The sequence below is a fragment of the Heterocephalus glaber genome, unplaced genomic scaffold, assembly GCF_053883595.1.
Source record: "Heterocephalus glaber isolate CG9 unplaced genomic scaffold, H.glaber_assembly_v1.0 deba00000281, whole genome shotgun sequence".
Lineage (NCBI taxonomy): Eukaryota > Metazoa > Chordata > Mammalia > Rodentia > Bathyergidae > Heterocephalus > Heterocephalus glaber.
Window position 1 is genome coordinate 37,744,843 of NW_028258139.1, and position 23,190 is coordinate 37,768,032.

Here is a 23,190-nt window from a genome sequence, read left to right on the forward strand (position 1 = left end):
GATTGGGTCTTTAAATTTGGGAGGTCTGATCTTTTTAAGTTCTTTATAGATTCAAGATAGTAGACCTTTGTCTGAAGAAAAGCAGGTGAAGATTTTTTCCCACATTTTGGGTTGTCTCTTCACACTGCTGGTGGTTTCTCTTGCTGTGCAGAAGCCGTTTTATAAGAAGAGATCCCATTTGTTGATTGTTTGTGCTAGTTCACAGGCAACTGAGGTTTTGTTCATAAAATCTTTTCCTACAACAAAGTCTTCAAGGGTTCTACCTAACCTCTGTTCCAACTGGTTCAGAGTTTCTATTTTAAAATTTAGATTTTAATCCATTTTGATTTTAGTTTAGTGCATGGCACAGACATATAGGTCTAGTTTTAATCTTTGGCAAGTTGAAGCCCAATTTTTCCAGCACCATTTTTAAAGAGGCTATCTTTAGTCCAGTGAGGGTGTTTGGCCCCTTTATCGAAGATGAGATGGCTGAGTGTGTCTGGTGTTGTTTGTGCATCTTCTAATCTGTTCCACTGGTCCTCAAGTCTGTTTCTTTGCCAGTACCATGCTGCTGATATCACAGTAGTTTTGTAGTATAGTTGCAAGTTGGGGATTGTGATATCCCCTGCCATGTCTCTGTTACCTAGAATTGCTTTTGCTATTTTGGGTCTCTTCTTGTTCCAAATGAATTTTTGGATTGATTTCTCAAGGTCTATGAAGTATGCTGCTGGGATCTCAATTGGAATTGCATTAAATCTACATAGCAGTTTTGGAAGTATTGCCATTTTCACTATAATAATCCTTCCTACCCAGGAGCAGGGGATGTCTATCCATTTTCTGATATCACCTTCAATCTCTCTTTTCAGAGTGCCATAGTTTTCAGAAAAGAGGTCTCTGATTTCTTTCATTAGGTTGATTCCTAGGTATTTCAGTTTTTTGGATGCTATTGTGAAAGGAATTATTTGCCCTATTTCTCCCTCAGTGAGTCTGTCATTCGTGTAGAAGAAAGCTATTGATTTTTGTTTGTTGACCTTGCAACCAGCTACTTGACTGAATTTGGTTATTAAGTCCAGAAGACTTTTGGTGGAGCTCTTGGGGTCTTCTATACAGAGTAGCACGTCATCTGCAAATAATGACAATTTGACTTCTTCATTTCCTATCTTTATTCCTTTTATTTCTTTCTCTTGTCTAATTGCCATGGCTAATGTTTCCAGAACTGTATTGAACAAAGGTGGTGATAGTGGACATCCTTGTCTTGTACCTGATTTTAGTGTGAAGGATTTCAGTTTTTGACCATTTAGTATGATATTGGCTGTTGTTTTTTCATAGATGGCTTTTATCAGTTTGAGGTAGGGACCATCTATTCCAATTTTTTTTAGGGCTTCCATCATAAATGCATGTTGGACTTTGCCAAATGGTTTTTCTGCATCTATGGAGATAATCATATGGTTTTTGTCCTTGGCTCTATGGATATAGTGTATTTCATTGATTGATTTGTGTATATTGAACCATCCCTGCATCCGGGGGATGAATCCCACTTGATCAGGGTGTAAGATCTTCTTGCTGATCTTCGGGCAGTCTGTTTGCCATTATCTTATTAAGGATTTTGCATCTATGTTCATGAGTGAGATTGGCCTATAGTTCTGGTTTTCAATTGGGTCTTTCTCTGCTTTGCGGATCAAGGTGATGCTTGCTTCCAGGAATGAATTTGGGTGTATTGCTTCCCTTTCAATTTCACTGAAGAGTTTAAACAGTAGTGGCAGCTGTTCTGCTCTAAATGTCTTGTAGAATTCAGCAGTGAAGCCATCAGGGCCCAGGCTTTGCTTAGTTGATAAGTTTTTAATTACATTTTCAAATTCATTGGTTGATATTGGGTTATTCAGAATTTTTAGGTCTTCTTCGTTCAACTTTAGTAATTCATATGTATCTAGGAATCTGTCCATTTCTTCTGTTTTGTCCATCTTATTGGCATATAGGTTCTGGAAGTAGGTATTGATGATCCTCTGGATTTCTGCTGGGTCTGTTGTAATTTCACCCTTTGTATTCCTAATTTCATAGATTTGGGCCTTTTCTTTCCTTTTTCTGACAAGGTTGGCTAAGGGTTTGTCAATTTTGTTGATTCCTTCGAAGAACCAACTCTTGGCTTCATTGATTTTTTTGTATCATTCTGTTAGTCTCCATTGCATTGATTTCTCCTCTGATCTTTATAATTTCCTCCCTTGTATGAGCTTTGGGATTGTCCTGTTCTTTTTCTAGAAGCTTGAGGTTCAGCATCAGGTTGTTTAATTGGGCTCATTCTGTTTTCCTAATATGCATATTTACTGCTATAAATTTCCCTCATAAGACTGCTTTTGTTGTATCCCATATATTGCGATATGTTGCATTGTCCTTGTCATTTAATTGAAGGAACTGTCTGATTTCTTCTTTAATTTCCTCTGTGACCCATTGGTTATTCAGAAGTGTGTTGTTCAATTTCCACGTGTTTATGAAATTTTTTGAGTTTCTTTTGCTATGGATCTCCAATTTCATAGCACTATGGTCTGATAATGTACAGCGGATAACTTTAATTCCTTTGTACTTACTTAAACATGTTCTCTGTGTGAGTATGTAGTCTATTTTTGAGAATGACCCATGTGCAGCTGAGGAGAATGTGTATCCTGATTTTGTGTGGTGGAAGACTCTGTAAACATCTGTTAAGTTCATTTGTTCAAGAGTTCAGTTGAGTTCTAGTATTTCATTACTTATTTTTAGTCTAGTTGATCTATCTATTTATGACAGTGGGGTGTTGAGGTCCCCCACCACAATTGTATTAGTGCATACATGACTTTTCATGTCCATTAGTATTTGTTTTATATAGTTGGTGCACTAGTGTTTGGTGCATAGCTATTTATGATTGTCATCTCTTCCTCTTGGATTCTTCCTTTTGCAAGGATGTAGTGCCCTTCTTCATCTCTCTTAGTCAGTGTTGGTTTGAAATCTACTTGATCTGCAAACCGGATAGCTACTTCTGCTTTTTTTCAGGTTCCTGTTGCATGGAGTATTGTTTTCCACCCTTTAACTTTCAGTCTATGAGTTTCCTTTTGAATTAAGTGTGTTTCTTGTATGCAGCATATTGTTGGATTTTGCTTCTTGACCCATTCTGCCAGTCTATTTCTTTTGATCGGTGAATTGAGACCATTAATGTTGATGGTTATAACTGAAATGTATTGACTTGTCATTGCCATGACTTTTTCTTTTTGTTGTATTCTCCCCCTTTACATTTAATTTCTTGTCAGGCCAGATGGGTTCATTATACTTTGCTTCCTGGGGTTGTGATCCTCAATGTCTGTTCCTAGGATATTGTGTAAAATTCTTTGGAGTGCTGGTTTGGTATTCATGAAGTTCCTAAGGTGCTCTTTGTCATGAAAGTATCTTATTTCTCCATCAATTTTGAAAGAGAGTTTTGGAGTGTACATCAATATGGGTTGGAGGCTGCTTTCTTTTCGGGCTTGGAATATGTCACTCCAAGATCTTCTTGCCTTGATGGTTTGTGTTGAGAAGTCTGCTGTGATTCTGATGGGCTTTGCTTTGTATGTGATTTGTTTCTTTTCTCTAACTGCTTGGAGAACTTTGTTCTTCTCTTGAATTTCTGGAATGTTAACAATTATATGCCTATGTGTAGATTTTTTTTGATCAAGGCTATTTGAATTGCTTTATGCCTCACTTATCTGTATGTCAAGCTCTTTGCCCCAGCTTGCGACATTTTCTGCCATTATTTCTGTGAAGAGATTTTTTATGTCATCTCCACTCTCTCCTCTTTCTTCATTGAGCCCAATCAGTCTTATGTTATTCTTCTTTGCATTGTCTAGCAGCTGCTGGATTGATTTCTCATGTTCCCTTATAATTTTGAAGCAATTTTTCTTTTCCTGTTCACTAATTGCAATCTTATCTTCTATATCTGAAATTCTGCCCTCACATTGGCTCATTCTGCTGTGTAGACTTTCAATGGCGTTTTTCATGTCCTGGAAATCTATTTGCATCTGTTTTATGGATTCCATTTGTTTCTTATGTTCGGATTCCATCATGTTCCTGAGGTCCTCTCTAGATTTATTAATCATTCTTGCACTAGGGGCACAATTTCTCCTGTTATCTGAGAAATTATTTCTGATTTCATTTTTTCCAAATCCCCTTTTGTCGCCAGTTCAGTGGGTCCAGGTGGTTGAGTATCAGAGTGTTCCATCTCATTTCCCTTTGGGGTTGCTGTAGGTGATCTGGAAGTCTGGTTTTGAGACTTATTAATGTGCTTTCTCATTTCGACTGGGGGGGGCGGCTGTTAGCGCCTGCACAGATTACCTCCTTTGAGCTGGGAGAGGTGGGACAGGGGTCTGGAGCAGTGGTAGGGATGGTGGCTCAGAAGCCCATACCTCTGGGCCGGGAGCAGTCGAGAGATGGCTGCCCTGATGCCCCTTCCTCTGAGCCAGGAGCACTGGGACAGAAGGTGGCCCAAAAGCCCTTTCATCTGGGCTGGGTGCAGTGGGAGGGATGGTGGCTGGGAAGTCCCTTCCTCTGGACCAGGAGCAATGGGACAGCCGCACAGAATCCTCTACCTCTGGGCCAGGAGCAGCGGGACTCAGTACCATGGTGTGGTGTTCCGGTGTCCTCTGTGTCTTTGTAATGTGGAAACAGGTGGCTGTACAGTGGAGCGTGGGGGTCCCAGTGGATTGTTGCCAGGGCGCAGGTTGATTTGGCATGTTCCAAGCAACTTGGGACCTCGGTAGGGTATCCACAGACCTGCCTGTCTGCAGCGGCTGATTCAGAGTGTTCTGCATGACTCGTATCTAAAATTTTTTTGAGTGCAGGTTTTGTATCCATGAAGTTCCTCAGGTGGTCTTTGTCATGAAATTATCTTATTTTTCCATCAATTTTAAAAAATAGTTTTGCAGGGTACATCAGTGTGGGTTGGAGGTCGTTTTCCTTTAGGACTTGGAAAACATAACTCCATATTCTTCTTGCCTTGTGGGATTGTTTTGAGAATTCTGCTGTGATTCTCATGGGCTTTCCATTGTAGGTGATTTGTCTCTTTTCTCTAACTGCTTGTAGAATATTTTTCTTCCGTTGGGCGGAATCTTAACTATTGTATGCCTATGTATAGATTTTTTTGATCATGGTTAGTTGGAGTCCTATATGCCTCACTTATCTGTATGTCAAGTTCTTTTCCCTTATTTGGTAAGTTTTCTGAACAGTTTTTTTTTTTTTTTTTAATGTAGTCTGCACTCTCTCCTGATCAGTCTTAGTTTATTCTTCTTTGCATCATCTAGAAGGTGCTGGATTGATTTCTCATGGTCCCTTTTTTTTTAAAAGAAATTTTTCTTTTCCTGGTCACTAATTGCAATCCTGTCTTCTATATCTTATTTTTTTTCCTCACATTGGCTCATTCTGCTTTGTATATTTTCAATGGTGTTTTGAATGTCCTGGAAATCAGTTTGCATCTGTTTTATGGATTCCATTTGTTGCCTGTGTTGTGATTCCACCATGTTCCTCAGTTCCTCTGTGTTTTTTTTTTCTGTGTTCACTCTAGATTTATTAATCATGTCTTGTACTATGGGCACAATTTCTGCTTTATGTGAGAAATTATTTCTGATTTCATTTTTTCCAGGTCTTCTTTTGTTGCCAGTTCTGGAAGTCCAGGTCCTGGAGTTTTAGATTGTTCAAGAGGCTCAAGGGATCTACACTCTCAGACCCTAAGTGGCTAGAATTACAGGCATATGCCACCATGGGTGGGTAGCCATGTAAATTTAACTGGAGGTATATTCTTTGGCAGGTAGTCATTTACAATCTAAAATAACATCCTCTACATAAATGCATATAGGTTGAAGTATTTCTGCATCCCATATTCCTCAAAGTTGTATTGCAGGGTCAAATAGTTGCTGCAGTTCTATTTGACAGAATGATGCTACATCATACTCACACAGAAATAGTTTCCTTAAAGTCTCGTAGGTTATAGTCCTTGGGAAACCACTTATTGAGTTGATTTCTGTTTCTTGAAGCATCATTGACTTTTGTCATCTTTTATGTATTACTGTGCATTTTTCATTTCTATGAATTATCTGTTCATCTCTTTCATGTATCTTCCTGCATATTGAGCTCTGAATGTTTGGTCACTGATTTATATATTTCCTAGTACACAATGCATATAAATCATTTCTTCTTACATATAATGCATGATAGGTTTGATAAATATTAATTCCACATTATGTGTAAGATTTTATAATATTAACTACAAACATTTCATTAATTGTCTTTTTTCTTTTAAAAGTGTCTATTGTTAGATGAATAACATAATTGCACTGTAAAGTCTCCTTTAATTCTTAGAACTAAATTAAATTTTAAAAAATAAATTAATGATGATGATGGGAGCATATTAGTGTCATGAGACTTATGTGATTGTCTTGTTACCAGTAAAGTCAGCTGGTCTGATCAATTTTAGCATAAAGTTCATCCATCATATGCAGCTTCAAGGAGGGTCTTCATCACTTTTGTAGTTCAATTCATGTACTTTCCATACAATTTATATCATCATATTATTTTCCTTGTTGTTTATTATAGTAGTTATGAGTGCTTAGGTTTAAAGAATAATGACAATTATGCCATTTTCAATCAGGTGAAAATTTAATTCTTCCATGTAAGCATTAAGGAGGGAGGAAAGTGACAATAGGATACTGAACAATGGAGAAAATGAGACATACATTCTAAAGTACATATTATATAATAAGAATCATTTCAAATTATCTATCCCAAACCTATTTAATTTCTCAATGTGTCTGCAAGATAATTTAGTGGTCCTGAGTCTTATTCTGAAAAATGAGACACACATATGGCCATACACATTTGGAAAAAATGAAAATTTAAGAGGTATTATTAGATTACCAGTTCTACATTATTACAATCTATAATTGAGACCTTACATATATTCTCAAAGACTACAAATGGTAAGACTAAGAGGGTCAGTTTTTAGAGGTCTAAGAAAAACATAAAATTAGAATGTGAAATCAAAACTTTCCCAATAAGATCAATGTTATAGTAATAAGCAGTTAGTAACTATTATATTTCACATTCTACATATATTTCTTGACAAATGAGTACAGCATGAAGAACATAAATGTTTGATAAGTTCCTTTGGGAAACAGGAGATGTTGCTGTGGATCTAACAGGATCAGTCAAGAAGCACTACTGGTGTTCCAAAACCACATACAATGGTGAGTATGTTTTACAAGATTTTAATTATTGAATATTTTCTCCAGAAAATGATGCAACTACGATATGATGAATATTTGCAAAATTATATAGTTACTCTATGTGAACTTTTTAATGTTCTTTTGTCCATGAATAACTTGTGAACCACAGCTAAGCTAAGTAAATTATTTTGGTATCAAGTATAAGTTACAGTAATAATTTCCAATAGTTACTCCATTTTTTTACTTTTCCCCCAGCCATCTCTTATGTACACCCTGAAATTTTTCTAACTCCTTACCAGTTAGTTATTAAATATCTTGGAAAGGAAACTTAGAGTGTGTTAGGTAAATTGTGAAAATTTATATAGTCACAGGAAGAAAGAATTTGGCATCTTCTTGCTGGAATAAACAGGGAGAATTTGCAAGTATATAATTCCCATCTATCAGGGCTGCCAACTTCAGGCACAAATAAAACTACTCCCTTTTTTCCTTTTTTCTGGTTTTTGTAAACTTTCTGCAACAAAATAGACAATATTTGTGATGATGAATCCCACACTGGCCACACAGGTCAGCAGGAACTCAATCATATCCAAAGAGTGGTACTGGAACCAGTACAGGTTGTGAGCCACAACCCAAAGTTGCTTGGCCCCTTTGTAATGCATGACAAACTCAATCCAGAAGACTGCTCAGTCCAGGGGCTTCACTGACTGGTCATGATGAATTGTTGATAACCTCATGGAATTATCTTCATAGCTACATGGGAAACAGAAAGACCAACATTGAGTCACTTAATTTGCCTAAGTATATAAAAGGGTTTTAGAAACTTGTAAAGATGTGACAAAATATGTGCAAATAAAAAAGCAGTAAAAGTGGTATACTATGAGGTAGGTCATCTCAGAAAGTTTGGTTTTTATGTTGGAGTTTTCTTGTGGGCATTTTTTAATCTCCATGTGGTTAGTGAGATTCTGAAAAGCCATTTAAAACTGTCATCTTGAAATTTTAAAAGAGGAATTATGTCCCGGTGGGTGAAATGCCAGTTAAGTAGTCCATTTCCATTCTTCCACCATCTTCTCTTTTATTTCCACCTAATAGCCAGAGTTTTTTTCCAAATTTATATCAGATTACAACAGTACAATGCTCAAAATTTCTGCTTTCTGATTATGTTTAGAATAATGTATACATCCCATCTTTGGACCACCTGGCCACAAAGTGTCACATACAGAAAAGGTTTTCATCCATGTACATACTCTTTCTTTATTGTTCTGTGTTTAGTTAGCACTTCTTAGAATTTTAAAGTTCATTATGTTTTAATAGAACTTTAAATATGAGCTTTTTAATAAAATATACCTATCATTAATGAAGAGCTGGTTATTATATAATTGGATTGATAATTCTTGTGAAGTAAAAATGTCAATATATTATACCAAGTAGGGGAACAGCTGAGTCAAATGGAACCTCTGGGTTTTTTTGGGTTTTCTTTTTTTTTGTATTTTTTTGTTTATTGATAAAAGTACTTAAATGCTGCCTACTGTGAACATAGATGCATATTTATATTTTTCTTTTTATTAATTTGTAGTTGTTTTCAAGCTTAATTAGCAGGCACATAAAATTAAAACTGAATTAAGAGGGCTGGGGATTTAGCTCAGTGGTTCCAGTGAGTGCCTGCCTCACAAGCGCAAGGTCCCGAGTTCGATCTACAGTACCAAAAAACAAAACAAAACAAAACTTGAATTAAGAGTGAATGACTCACTATTATGAAATATTCATTTCTATATTTATTATTTTGGCCTGTTATGTCTGATGTTGATAAAGCTATAATAGCTTATATTATTATGACTTAAAATAACTATGCTAACCCTTTTACTCATATTCACTTGTATAATTACAATAAACACGTTTTATAAACAGATTATATAGTTTTAGCTTTAGTGAGGTTTAAATATTCAGGCTAATTGTCTTAGACTTTTAATGATTTAGTCTGCTTATAATTAATGTCATTGAAATATATTTAAATGTTTCATCTTATGCTACATTTCCTCTTCAATTTTTCTAACCAAAGTTATCTTCATTCTTTATTATCTCTTGACTATTTTTTCAGTACTTTTACAGTTCAATTTTGTAGCTATTTCTTTTTGGTAATGCATTGTTGAAATATTCCTTTAATTTATCTTCTGCACAATAATATGATTGATAATTGTACAGAATGCTGACTTAATATTAGAAATGCTAGGCACTGCAAACTTTATTAATTATTTCTCTTATAGTATTGTGAATTTTGATTTTTGAAAAACTTTTGTGCTTTAAACTGCATCATGAAGAACGAGATGAATCCATGGATTTAGAATGTAAGAAAATATCTGGATATCATATAAGATGGGTTTAGATCCACATTACAGAGAATTCTTAGAAGGCAATAAGTAGACAACCTAATTAGGAAAAATGATACAGATAGAAATAGTCATATTAACAAAGAATAAATGTGAATAACCAGTTAGGCCTGTGGAAACTATTTATTACTTCTATATATAAGTGAAATGAAAATTGAGATCCAAATAAGATAGCACATTTTGCCTTCTTGAATCCAAAAACTTAGACTATAATAAGTTTTAGTAACATTGTGGAATAATTGGAAGCCTCCTGCACTGCTCATTCAGATTGTAAAATGCTGAAATTTGTTTGGAAAACAGATAGACTTTACTCATTAACATGAAGTTCTTGTGTGAGGCAGTAATTCTACTCCTTGAAACTAAACAAAAGAAGTAAAACATATATTCAAATTAAAACACACATAGCTGTGTTCATCATAATCAAAACAGGAAACATGAAATGGTTCTGTCAAGGCTGAGCCTCCTCAGTGGGACCTGTAGAGGGGTTAACACATTCTTCCTTCATGAGTGAGATAATTAATTGCCCAATGAAGAACAGGATGTGAAGCCAATTATCAGAGTAAAGGCAGCATCAGAGCAGAGGAGAGAGAACCAGGTCTCTAAAGCTCAAGAGCTGCTTGTCTTTATTTCTTCATCAAAACAGCTACTAAAAAGCCATGGTATTCTGTAGTTTACAGCAGTTATATAGTCTGTTATCAATTTAATGGGACATGGGTGACTTTGCAGGACCATATGGTTCATACCTGGTTGAGTGTGTTAGGTCATTCTTATATAACTGTGCACATTCCACTGATAGTGGGGTTGTGTTCTTCAGTGTCCACAAGTGTCCCTACATTTCCAGGCTTTGAATCTAATCAGAAGTGGTACCTCACAAGTTCAAGATGCAATAAATGGGTAAATAAAATGGCATATACCATGCTAAATTATATTATTCAGCAGTAGACAGAAATGAAGTGCTGATGAATGTTAAACCATGGAAAAAAATTGAAAAACTTCATGGGAAGTGCAACAGCACAATTCCAGAATACTCATGCATTTTCCAGCTTTATTTTCACCTGCAACTTAAGGGAGAAGAGGTTAAATTTGGAATGATTCGTATACAACTTAAGAAAAAGATTACTAGTTTCAAAAACTTTGGTATTGGTTTGAAAAATTTTATCATATTTCAACTTTATTATCCTTTTCACTTATATCTTCTGTCATATTAATAAAAATATATTCATGACATTTAAGTACATAGTAAATATGTTTAAAATATGTTTTAAAATTATTTTACCAATGGTCAGGAGGTAGATTTATGATATCAATTTACAGTTTAAAATCAATGATTGGTCAGCTGCAGGTAAACCTGGAGCTGCAATCTGGCAGGTGGTTTAACAGAGAAAGCAGGGGCTGCTACTGGGCCCTAGAATCTCCCAGTCCTTTAGCTGTCCAGGCCAGCTGTGGAAAATCAGAGGCTTGGACCTGCAGCACAGCACAGCCACCATGACCGAGCCAAAGCGAGGTACAGGTGAGTGAGGCCGCCATGATGGAGATGAAGTGAAGCAAGAGTCCTCACTTCCCACAACCTTGCCTGTCAGGACAGAGGAGGAGCCTCGGCCCCAGCCATGCTTCCAAGAGTGGAGCGCTCCCTAAGAAGAGGGTGGATGCAGGGAAGCAAAACATCGAAGGCCTGCATGGCTTCAGACTCCTTAAGGAGTGGGAGGGAATTGCACCAACAGACAGGTGCATGCCAAGTTCTGGGGAGAAGACAGAGTCATGATCTGATATTCCAATGTAACACATCTCATGAAGAAGTACAAAATGACTATGCAGAAAAGATTGTTAAACATGTACTTGAAGGTTAAATGAAGCAATATTTGCATATGGACAAACATCGTCTGAGAAGACAAATGATGGAGGGTCAACTTCATGATCCAGAAGGTGTGAGAATTATCCCAAGAACTGTGCAAGATTTTAAAAATTATATTTACTCTGTGGATGAAAATTTGGAAATTCATATTAATATTTCATATTTTGAAATCTATTTGGATAAGATAAGGGATCTATTAGATGTTTCAAAGACCAACCCTTTCAGTTCATGAAGGCAAAAGTGGAGTTCCCTGTGTAAAGGGGTGCACAGAACATTGTGTGTAGGCCCCATGAAGTTATAGATACCATAGATGAAGGAAAATCCAAGACATGTAGCAGTTACAAATATAAATGAACATAGCTCTAGGACTCACAATATATTGCTTAGTAATGTAAAACAGGAAAACATACAAACAGAACAAAAGCTGAGTGGAATACTTTATCTGTTTGATTTACCTGGTAGTGAAAATGTTAGTAAAACTGGAGCTTACATCAATGACTATTACTTAAATATGTTGTTGTAATATTTTTAAATTGGTTGTCATCAAAAGGTTAAGTTCTAAATATGTTATGGTGATATGTTTCCCCACTTTTGAGAAGTGGGTCTAGCTGAAGCTTATGTCCCAAGGTCAGAGTAATTCAACCCCAAGTTCCATTCACAGGGCTGTAACCTTTAGACTAGAAGAACAGTGTTCTAATTACAACCATATATTTTGTTATCTCCCTTGAGACTGTAACTGAAACTTTGACAACTTGGAGCCTTGTGTGCTCTCTTTTACAGCCCAAACAACTGAGTCTGGGAGCTGCTCAAACTTCTGCTCTGTGGCAATCAGGCTCTGAGGAGAACTGTTTAGTTTCAGTCTTAGAAAAACTGCTTGGCAAATCCAGTGTCCTTCATATGGCAGACTTGCCTCTCTCAGCCTGTTACAATATGTAGATGACCTCCTCCTTTGTAGTGAGTCAGAAAAGACTGTTGGGAAGGGACCAAGGCCCTCATCAAGTTTCTACAAGATCTGGAATATAGTCTCATGGGGAAAAGCACAAATCTGTCACACCAAAGTGCAATCTTTGAGATTTGATTTAGAAAAAGGACAGAGGAGGCTAGGTCCAGAGAGAAAAGAGGTCATTTATTCTCTGCCAAGACCAAAACCCAAAAAAGAAGCTCTGAGAATTCCTCGGGACAACAGGCTTCTGTAGAAACTGGGTTCTGGGTTTACAGAGAAAACAAAACCACTATATAAAATACTGAAAGGCAAGGAAAAGGAGATTAAGAAGCAAAATCCAGGAATATGCTGCATACAAGAAACACATTTGATTCAAAATGAAACTCATAGATTGAAAGTTGAAGGGTGGAAAACAATACTCCATGCAACAGAAACCTGAAAAAAAGCAGGAGTAGCTATCCACTTTGCAGATCAAGTAGATTTCAAAGGAAAAGGAGTACTCCAACTTAAATAAGATTCGCCCTTCAGAGGACTGAAAAAAGCTTTAAGTGAAACTCCTGCACTTGGCATCCCAGATGTCACTAGACCCTTCAACTTGTTTCTAGATGAGAAAATCATGTTGTCTTGGGGATCTTAACTCAAAAGATGGGCCCCTGACCTGTCTCTTACCTCTCAAAAGCTTTACACCCCATGGAAAGAGGATGGCCTCCCTGTTTATGAGGTGTGGCTGCTGCTGCAGTTACATTAATAAAAGAAGCTGAGAAGCTGACTTTAGGACCAGGATTAACTGTGTATACTTCTCATTCAGTAATGGAATTACTAAATAGTAAAGACCAGAATTACCTCTCCAATAACTGCATCATTCAATACCAGGCACTGCTGTGTAAAAATCCTCGCCTGTTCATCATGGCTGTAAAAGCTCTAAATCCTGCAACTTACCTGCCCTCTGAAATGGGTCCACCTGACCATGACTGCCTGATGACTGTTGATGAAGCCTGTGCTAGCCAATCCAACCTTCAGATGACTCCCCTGAATGACTCTAAGTACACCCTTTTTACAGATGTAAGTAGCTCATTCGGGGAGGGAGTCCACCACTCTGGATATGCAGTGCTAACCACCAAAGAGGTGCTCCTAGATAGACCTTTTCCAGCTGGATGGTCAGCACAAAGGGCCGAACTATGGGCCTTGATTCAGGCACTCAAGTGGTCAAAAAGAAAGTCAATATATATACTGATTCCAAATATGCTTTTGCCACTATACATGTTCATGGCATGCTATACAAGGAGAAAGGATTACTTACAACAGAAGGAAAACAAGTTAAAAATAAAAAAGAAATCCTACAGCTCCTTGATGTACTTTGGGAGCCTCTGAAGATAGCTGTCATCCATTGCAGAGGCCATCAGAAAGCAAAAGATTCTGTTACTCTTGGAAGTCAAAGGCAGATGAGCCAGCCAAAAAGGTGGCCAACTCAAGAACAGAATTTATAGAAAACCTACAGAACACCCAAGAGGAATCAAAAAAAGATTGACTTGCACTACTCACACAAGGAAGATAAATGGCACAGAGTCAGAAAGTCCATAAAGGAGAATACAACAACTGGGTGCTCCCTGATAGATGGGTAGTCATAACAAGGAGACTAGCCTATGCATGGATCAAGAGACATCATGATCTCACACATGCAAGAAAAACTGCTCTAAATGAACTCCTTCAGAACTACTATTACATTCCTCAACTCTCCACAGTTTGTCCCCTTGTCTGCCAAAGATGTAGCACCTATGCCAGAGTAGAACCCAGCCAAAAGCCTCAGCCAGTGCCCAGAATCCAACAAGTTGGAAGCTCTTCTTTTGAAAACATTAAAATATACTTCACAGAAGTGAAGCCCTGCAAAGGCTACAGATATTTATTAGTCTTAATCTGTACCTATTCAGGGTAGGTTGAAGCTTTCCTCACTAAGACACAAGGGCTCAATAACTGTGCAGATCCTTCTAAGAGAAATCATTCCAAGATATGGACTCCCTCTGACCATCAGCAGTGACACTGGTCCAGCCTTTATAGCAGAGAGAGTCCAGAAATTGATTAAGTTACTAAAAATAAGATGCAACTGATATGTCACCTACCATCCACAAAGTTCAGGGAAAGTACAAAAGATGAACAGAACCATCAAGTTAGCTCTCACCATGTACTGCTTAGAGACCCAGGCCCCTGGGGTAGATCTTTTACCCTTTGCCTTGAAGAAAATCAGGAATATGCCTAGCAAAGGAAAATTCTCCCTTTTTGTGATCCTGTTCAGAAGGCTACCACCATTAACTAAAAGCCTTAGAGCCAATACACAAGAAGTAGAGAGCCTAATGCTTAACCAACTGCTTGATGGTTTAGGACAGGTTTTTCATCAGCTTCACAAATATTATGGGGAAGGGGATAACATCCCCACAGACACTCCTGCTCATTCATTGAACCATGGGACCAAATTTATATAAAATATTGGAAAAAGGACTCTCTCACCCCAATTTGGAAAGTGCCTTATGTTATTGTTATGACCACTCCCACAGCAGTAAAAGTTGTAGAAACTCATCCTTGGATCCATCATTTAAGAATCAAGGAATTTCATCCAGGAGATGCCTGGATGTGGCACCTGGATCCAGCAAACCCGCTGAAGGTCACACTGCTGAGACAGTGCTCTCAAAGCCCTGCTCCCGTCACTCTGGAAGCTGACAGGTCAATGCATGGCTGAAGAAATTAAAGGAGACAACACTCTCAAAAGCCCTGCTGGCAGGCTGATGTATGGCTAAAAGCTCATGAATTGTTGTACTGCCTTGTTGACTGGGACATTCCTACCCACTATTGTTGTTGTTTAGTTTTATTATTGTCTTGTTAATATTGTGTGTTTAGTTCTAATTGGGTTCCTCTTTGGCATTGCTCTGGGTGCTAGTGCCCCAAAAGACCAGAGCACTTACCAAAAATGCTAGCTTGCTATCAGATATTGCTGTATCATCTCACTTTTATGAGTTCTTATATATTTAAGGTAAATACAGGACATTGGAACTTTGAACTGAGTATGTACAAGCCTAAAGATTCAAAGTGTGATGCCCAAACCAAACTCATTAAGGTAATTAAATGAGAACCCAAAGGGCATCCCCTGCCCATTACATTTTATGGATGCTCATGCCAGGACTGTGGTTGGCCGAGAGTGATAGATTGTGGAGGTCATAGTAAGGAATATCAATACTGGGCAATGAGGTCAGAAGGGTGAGCAATAATGGCTATAAAGTTCCAAGGATAGATTGACTTGCTGGCAGATGTAGTGCTGCAGAATAGAAGAGCCCTCTATTTGCTGACTGCTAAGTATGGGTAAACTTGTTTTTTCCAAGGAAAGAATGTTGTTACTATGCAAATCAGTCAGGAGTAGTCAGGGAATCCATGACCCAACTAAAAGAAAGGTTAAATTGGATGGAAACTAAGTATGGTTCCTAGAATACCAACTGCTGGTGGAGTTGGCAGTTCACTGGATGAAAAGCATGGTTAGGGGCCCTGATGGCACCCATAATGGTGATAATACTCCTTGTGACAGTAAAGCCATGATTATTTAATTTGATCTCCTAATTTATAACAGATAGAGTCCATTCCATGCAATCATATCAAATGCTGTTGCAAGCAGAAACTCCTTATGTTTGTCCTGTTCAAATCAATGAAGATTCTATTTGATGCAACAACAGAGGGGAATGAGGCAGAAAAAGTTGCCAAACATAACATGGACATGGAACAACTGTGGCTTTATTTATTACATAGTTCATCTTTTGTGTCTTAAATTTAGTTTTTGCTGTGCCAAGATACCTGTACCTTATAGGACTGTACTTTTTGCATTTGGTTTTGTTTATATGTTTGTTTTTAGTTTCAGTTTGAATAACCTAGCTGTTACTGCTTCTTGTATTTCTTTTCCTACTAAACTTTCTTTTTTTTAGGGAAAATGGAACATCATAAATTTTACCACATACAACACTTCATGCTCACAAAATATATCAGGTCAGTATTGTATTTTAAAATCCCTTGCAGTGAAATCAAGGTTAAAGTTCTTTGTATCACTTCTGCCATTTGCTTCTGAAAACTATTGTCTTGAGCACAGAAACCTTTCAGCTGCCTAACTAGGCATTTGAGACTGAGCAAGTGATCATTATCTCATGCAGTGCCTGTTGCCCAATTATTCTGAATGGGAAGATTTCACATAAGAAAAGCAAGTCTCAGTTAAAGAGAACTTGGAAAAGGAATTGCATCTCTCTTCCTCCTAATTCTGTACTTAACATAGTGGATGGACTGAAAATGCTTTGTTTCATTCTGATGAGCCTGCTAGCTAATAGAATTGGGCAGGGAGTAATTTGTCATTTTTAATATAGTAAAATTAAGGTATTGTGGAATTAAACAATTTTATACTGTTAGATACTGTATTGGCTGATATAAATTTATAGGCTATGAAAATAGAAAAAATTGAAGAAATAGGACAGATACAAATAAGGATAAAAATATATAGACGAATTCTGGTCTGAAATCTTTGAGATGTTTTAAACTCCTACAGTAAGTCAGACAGTATAATTTTTCATATTTTGCTTAGAAATTTATTTTTTTAACAGTCAAAAATTTTTGCTGTTGTAGTCTGCAGCCATTAAAATGATTGTGTTGCTTTAAGGATACTAAAAAAAGAAAGATATAGAAGTTGATATTAAAACATGGTGCAGCAATATCAAAGTAATACAGTTACAAACAAAGTGCTTCTTTTTCTTTATGGTGATAGTTTCCTAAATGCAGATACATTTGGTTACATCCATGTAGACATTTTTTTTTAGATGAAAACTTGTTTCTCTGTCAATATTCACAAAAGAAATGATTTTTATTTCTCTTCCCTAGTTCTGTATTTGTTAGATGTTTCATGGGTATTGGTGCTATGTAACAAAAAATGAATTGTAGCTAGCATGTGGTTCAGAATACATGATGTTAAGTTTTTAAAATATCTTAATAGTTCTTTTTATGTATAATTTCAAATTTTCATAATGTACACCAAGAATTTCATAAATTTGTTTTCAGTGAACAGCTCTTTTTTCTTATAAATGGAAATTTCTGATCACCTACAATATTGACACATTTCAGTTTGTGGCATCATTTTTATTTTTTATTTTTTGGACTGGATATATTAAAATTCTCTGAATGGTATTGATAAATATTTCAGATGGGAAGTTCAGTGACATAAAAATAATATTTCATAGTTATCAATAATTTAAATTGTTTGCCTAATTTAAGAAAACTAAGTTTTTGTGCATAACTTTCAAATTTTTGTGACTCAATTTCACATGAGGTGATAGTAGACAGTTTGAGTCTACCTTTGGAATACCTTGCTTTATTTTCAGTGCTTGAAAATATACTCAAAGGTAATTGGTAATTAGTTTGGGAAGACACTATACAATTTTAAATTAAACTGCATGCTGTAAATATTTTTATGTCTAAATAAAAAGGAAACATTTTTGAAATATTAAAAGAAAAATCAATGCTTGAGAGTAAAAGCCCACTTTACAGTATTTAAATCATTTCAATTTTTCAAAATTAAGACTAAAATTAGGATGAAATCTATTTTATTTTCAAGATAACTGATCCACAAAACTGTCTAATAGATAAAATTTTGTACTCACGGAGGATCATTAATGAGAGTCTTCAGTGCATTGAGCAAATCTGTGCTTGTCATTGTGATGAAATCCAATCTAACAGCTGCTCCCTTGGCCTTCATGTGAACAATGTTAATAGCTTGATCATAAAACAGAGGAAAGCCCACCATAGGGACCCCATGGTAGATTGCCTCATAGATGGCATTGGTTCCACTGTGAGTTATAATGGCTTTGGTTTTTGGATGACCTAGGATTTGGGAGAATTTAAGGAAAATTATTGATAATAAATATTAAAAATAAAACAAAAATTACAATATAAGGCACTGAGAGATGAAGTGTTTTCTAGATAACTGATTATTATAACCATGAAACTATGTTGAAAGTATTTAGTCCACTGAGAGGTAAGTGAACACTGCAAGGAAAGGGTGGTATGAGAATTGAGACTTGATAAAGTAAAACAAAGTTGCCAGGTAGATGAAAGAAAGAATAAATTCTAAGAAGGAAATAGTATGTGAAAACATAGGAAGTATGTGAGAGAATATGTTCACGTAAAGACACAATAAAGTTCCTGAGTTTTATATGTGGGTGTGTAGGGAAGCAGGGAGTTTTTATAGTTCTGGAGTCACAAAAAGGAAGGTTAGTCTTTGTAATTAAATGTTTTATTAGTTTTAGATTTGGAACATTTGCTAAGATAAAGAGTCAGACATAATAAAAAAGGGAGTTTTAGTTTTCAGTTAAATTTGAAATAGTCCTGCAGTACTTAAGGATAACTGTAAAATACTAGAGAGAAGAGATAAAGTCAAGGTGAGAAGTGATTGATCATAAAGATTGCTACCATGTGTAAGCAAATGCCAATAGTTGTTCTTTATAAATTGTTTTCTAAGACAAGAGCATAAAAGTAAAATCAATGGGAGGTTTTGGTCCTGTTCTTAGTAAATTTTCAATACATTTAATTCCTGTCAATCTCTTATCTTACAATGGTCTGTTTCTCATGTTTCAGGGTTTGTTCTGAGTCTCACCAAGAAGGTCATTCTGAGGGATCCATTTGTACAGCTGAGTGTTGGGTCCTAGGGTATCTGTTTTTTTTCCCATTAAATCTCCATATCACCTTTTAGAGTAAGAAAACCTCTATTTTAGATTACAAATTTTAAATTACAGCATGATCAAAGGCTAAAGATTTTAAGAAATTGAACAATTAAATGCCTATCATGTGACAAATAATGAGAACTAGAGATGATAATGATAACTACTAAATTGGCAATGTACACAGAATGCATACTTTTCCTGTGTTTATTTTATATTTAATTGTGGTGTGGAGCCTTAATAGTTTGTAAATTGAATCTTTAAGAAGTGCATTCATCAGTATCATATACATATATTTCAGAAACAGTTACTATAATTGTTGTGGAACTATCTATGAAAATTCCTAACTGCACACTGAAGAATATATATTTTATACTAATTCTGAACTGTAAACATAATGCTACAATTTTATTATTTATTTATTTATTTATTTTTAAATTTTATTTATTTATTTATTTATTTAAATTCTTTTACTGGTACCTTTCAGGTATACAACACATTTACTTTTCTCATTGGGAACTAATACCTTTACATGATGAATCTGGGTTCTTACTTATTCCCCATTCCTAGCCCTCCCTTCACCCCCTCCAGCCTTCTCTATTTACAAAGACTTTGTTTCCATTTTTTCCATTTCTCATAATTTTCCTTTCCCCTCTTTCCCTTCCCCAGCCCCTCCCACTTCCCCTACACTTTGAATCTTTTCTTCCTGTGTTGCATTATCATTTATTCGTTCTAATCATTGGTACATTATAGGTATACAATATAATGACATTCATCAATGGAAATTGGCAACTTTACATAATCTCTCTTGGTTCTTATTTTTCTCCCTTCCATTGTCCTTCCTTCAAACTCTCCATCCCTCCCTATTTAAAAAGACTTTGTTTCAATTTTTCCATTTTCTCATATTAATTCCATTTCCTTCTTTCCTTTCCCCTACCCCTTCCACTTCCCCTTCCCCTTTGCCCATTTTCTTCCTATTTCACTTTATGTATTATAGCTTTTAGTCCTTATTTACATTTTCAGTTTCTCACATAAGAGAAACTAGTTGATATTTATACATGTGTCCTATTTATTTCACTTGAGTATCACCTCAATTTGCAACCATATAGCTATAAATGTCTCTAATTTCTCATTTTTTATGGCTGAGTAGTACTCCATTTTATTAAAAAAGCCCCACATTTTCTTTATCCAGTCTCCAGTTGATGCGCATTTGGGTGGTTTCCAAGTTTTATCTATTACAAATTGTGCTGCTATGAACATGGGTACACATGTATCACTGTGGTATGATACTTTTAATTCTTTGGGGAAGATAATCAGCAAGAGAAGAGCTGGGTCAATGGAATTTCCAGTCCTAGTTCTTTGAGGTATCTCCATACTGATTTCCACAGTGGTTGCATGAGTCCACACTCCCACCAGCAGTGGAGCAGTGTTCCTCTTTCCGCACAGCCCTGACAGCATTTTTATTGGTTGATTTCATGATAGCAGCCATTCTTTCTGGAGGTGGAATCTCAGCATTGTTTTCATTTGCCTCTCACAAATGAACGTGTTCAGTGATGAACATTTTTTAATGTATTTATTTGCAATTTCTACTTCTTTGTCTGAGAAATGTCTGTTCATTTCAGATGCCCATTTCCAGATTGGATCTTTAAATTTGGGAGGTCTGATCTTCTTAAGTTCATTATAGATTTGAGATAGTAGCTATTTGTCTGAGGAAGAGCAGGTGAAGATTTTTTCCCACATTGTGGGTTGTCTCTTCATACTACTTGTGGTTTCTCTTGCTGTGCAGAAGCCTTTTAATGAAAAGAGATCCCACTTGTTCAATGTGCTAGTTCATGGGCAACTGAGGTTTTCATAAAATCTTTTCCTACACCAGTGTCTTCAAGAGTTCTACCTAACCTCTCTTCCAGCTGATTCAGCATTTCTATTTTAATATTTAGATCTTTAATCCATCTCAACTTAAGTTTAGTGCATGGTGAGAGATATAGCTCTAGATTTAACCTTTGGCAAGTTGAAACCCAAGTTTTCCAGTATGATTTATTAATGAGGCTATCTTTCCTCCAGTGAGGTTGTTTGGCTCCTTTATCAAAAATGAAATGGCTGTGTCTGAAGTTGTTTCTACATCTTCTAATCTGTTTCAATGGTCCTCAATTCTGTTTCTTTGCCAGTACCGTGCTGTTTTTATCACAGTAGCTTTGTAGTATAGTTTCAAGTTGGGGACAGTGATACTCACTTCCATGTCTCTGTTACCTAGAATTGCTTTTGCTATTCTTCTTCAAAATGAATTTTTGGATTGTTTCCTCAAGGTGCATGAAGTATACCACTGTGATATCAATTGCAATTGCATTGAATCTATATAGGAGTTTTGGAAGTATGGCCATTTTCACTATATTGATCCTTTCTACCCAGGAGCAGGGGATGTCTATCCATTTTCTGGTGTCATCTTCAATCTCTCTTTCCAGAGTGCTACAGTTTTCAGAGAAGAGGTCTTTGAGTTCTGTTAGGTTGATTCCTAGGTATTTCAGGTTTTTGGATCCTATTTTGAAAGGAATTTCTAGGCCTATTTCTCTCTCAGTGAGTCTGTTGTTCGTGTAGAGGAAAGGTATTGATTTTTGTGTTGACCTGGTATCCAGCTACTTGACTGAATTTGGTTAAGTCTAGAAGACTTTTGGTGGAGTTCTGTCTGTCTTCTATTTAGAGTATCATGTCATCTGCAAATAATGACAATGTGACTTCTCCATTTCCAATCTTTATTCCTTTTATTTCTTTCTCTTGTCTAATTGCTGTAGCTAATGTTTACAAAACTATATTGAACAGGAGTCATGATAGTGGATATCCTTTTGTTGTTCCTGATTTTAATGTGAAGGATTTCAGTTTTGGACCATTTAGTATGATACTGGCTGTTGGTTTTTCATAGATGGTTTTTATCAGTTTGAGTTAAAGACCATATGTTCCAATTTTTTATAGGGTTTTTGTCATAAATGCTTGTTGAATTTTGTCAAATGCTTTTTATGCATCTATGGAGATAATCATATGTTTGTCATCCTTGGCTCCATTGATATAGTATATTACATTGATTGATTTGCGTATGTTGAAACATCCCTGCATCGCTAGGATGAATCCCACTTGATCAGGGCATAGGATCTTCTTGATGATCTTCTGCATTCTATGTGCCAGTATTTTATTAAGGATTTTTGCATCTATATTCATCAGTGAGATTGGTCTATAGTTCTCTTTTTCCATTGGTTCTTTCTCTACTTTGGGGATCAAGGTGATCCTTGCTTCCAGGAATGAATTTGGGAGTATTGCTTCCCTTTCAATTTCATTGAAGAGTTTAAACAGTAGTGGCAGTAGTTCTTCGCTAAATGCCTTGTAGAATTCAGCAGTGAAGCAATCAGGACTCGGGATTTCTTAGTTGATAAGTTTTAATTATGTTTTTGATTTCTTTGGTTGATATTGGGTTGTTCAGAAAGTTTAGGTCTTCTTCGTTCAACTTTGGTAATTCATAGGTATCTATGAATCTGTCCAATTTTTCTGTGTTATCCATCTTATTGGTATATAAGTTCTGGAAGTAGGTATTGATGATCCTCTGAATTTCTGCTGGGTCTGTTTTAATTTCACCCTTTTCATTCCTAATTGCATGGATATGGGCCTTTTCTTTCCTTTTTCTGATAAGGTTGACTAAGCGTTCAACAATTTTGTAGATTCTTTTGAAGAACCACCTCTTGGCTTCATTGATTTTTTGTATTGTTCTCTTGGTCTCCATTGCATTGATTTCTCCTCTGATCTTTATAATTTCCTCCCTTGTATGAGCTTTGGGTTTGTCCTGCTGTTCTTTTTCTAGAAGCTTGAGGTTTAGCATCAGGTTGTTTATTTGGGCTCATTCGGTTTTCCAAATATGTGTATTCACTGATATGAATTTCCCTTGTAAGACTGTTTTCATGGTGTCCCATAGATTCTGATATGTTATATTTTCATTCTGATTTAATTGATGAAACTGTCTGATTTCTTCTTTAATTTCCTCTGTGACCCATTGGGTATTCAAAAGTGTGTTGTTCAATTTCCATGTGTTTATTAAAATTTTCAAGTTTCT

The 23,190-nt window shown here is 36.2% G+C and overlaps 1 pseudogene across 1 annotated transcript in view; it reads right to left on the bottom strand.

Moving 5' to 3' along the window:
* Nucleotides 1-6,625: 6,625 nt before the first annotated feature.
* The window catches only part of LOC147830287 (UDP-glucuronosyltransferase 2B31-like), a 30,931-nt pseudogene continuing 14,366 nt past the window's right edge, over nucleotides 6,626-23,190 (bottom strand). Inside the window, exons 5-7 of the transcript XR_015441835.1 lie at nucleotides 19,037-19,125; nucleotides 18,045-18,264; nucleotides 6,626-7,943 (exon numbers count right to left, since the gene is read on the bottom strand). The product of XR_015441835.1 is annotated as a UDP-glucuronosyltransferase 2B31-like (transcript). The remainder of the gene's footprint in view (nucleotides 7,944-18,044; nucleotides 18,265-19,036; nucleotides 19,126-23,190) is intronic.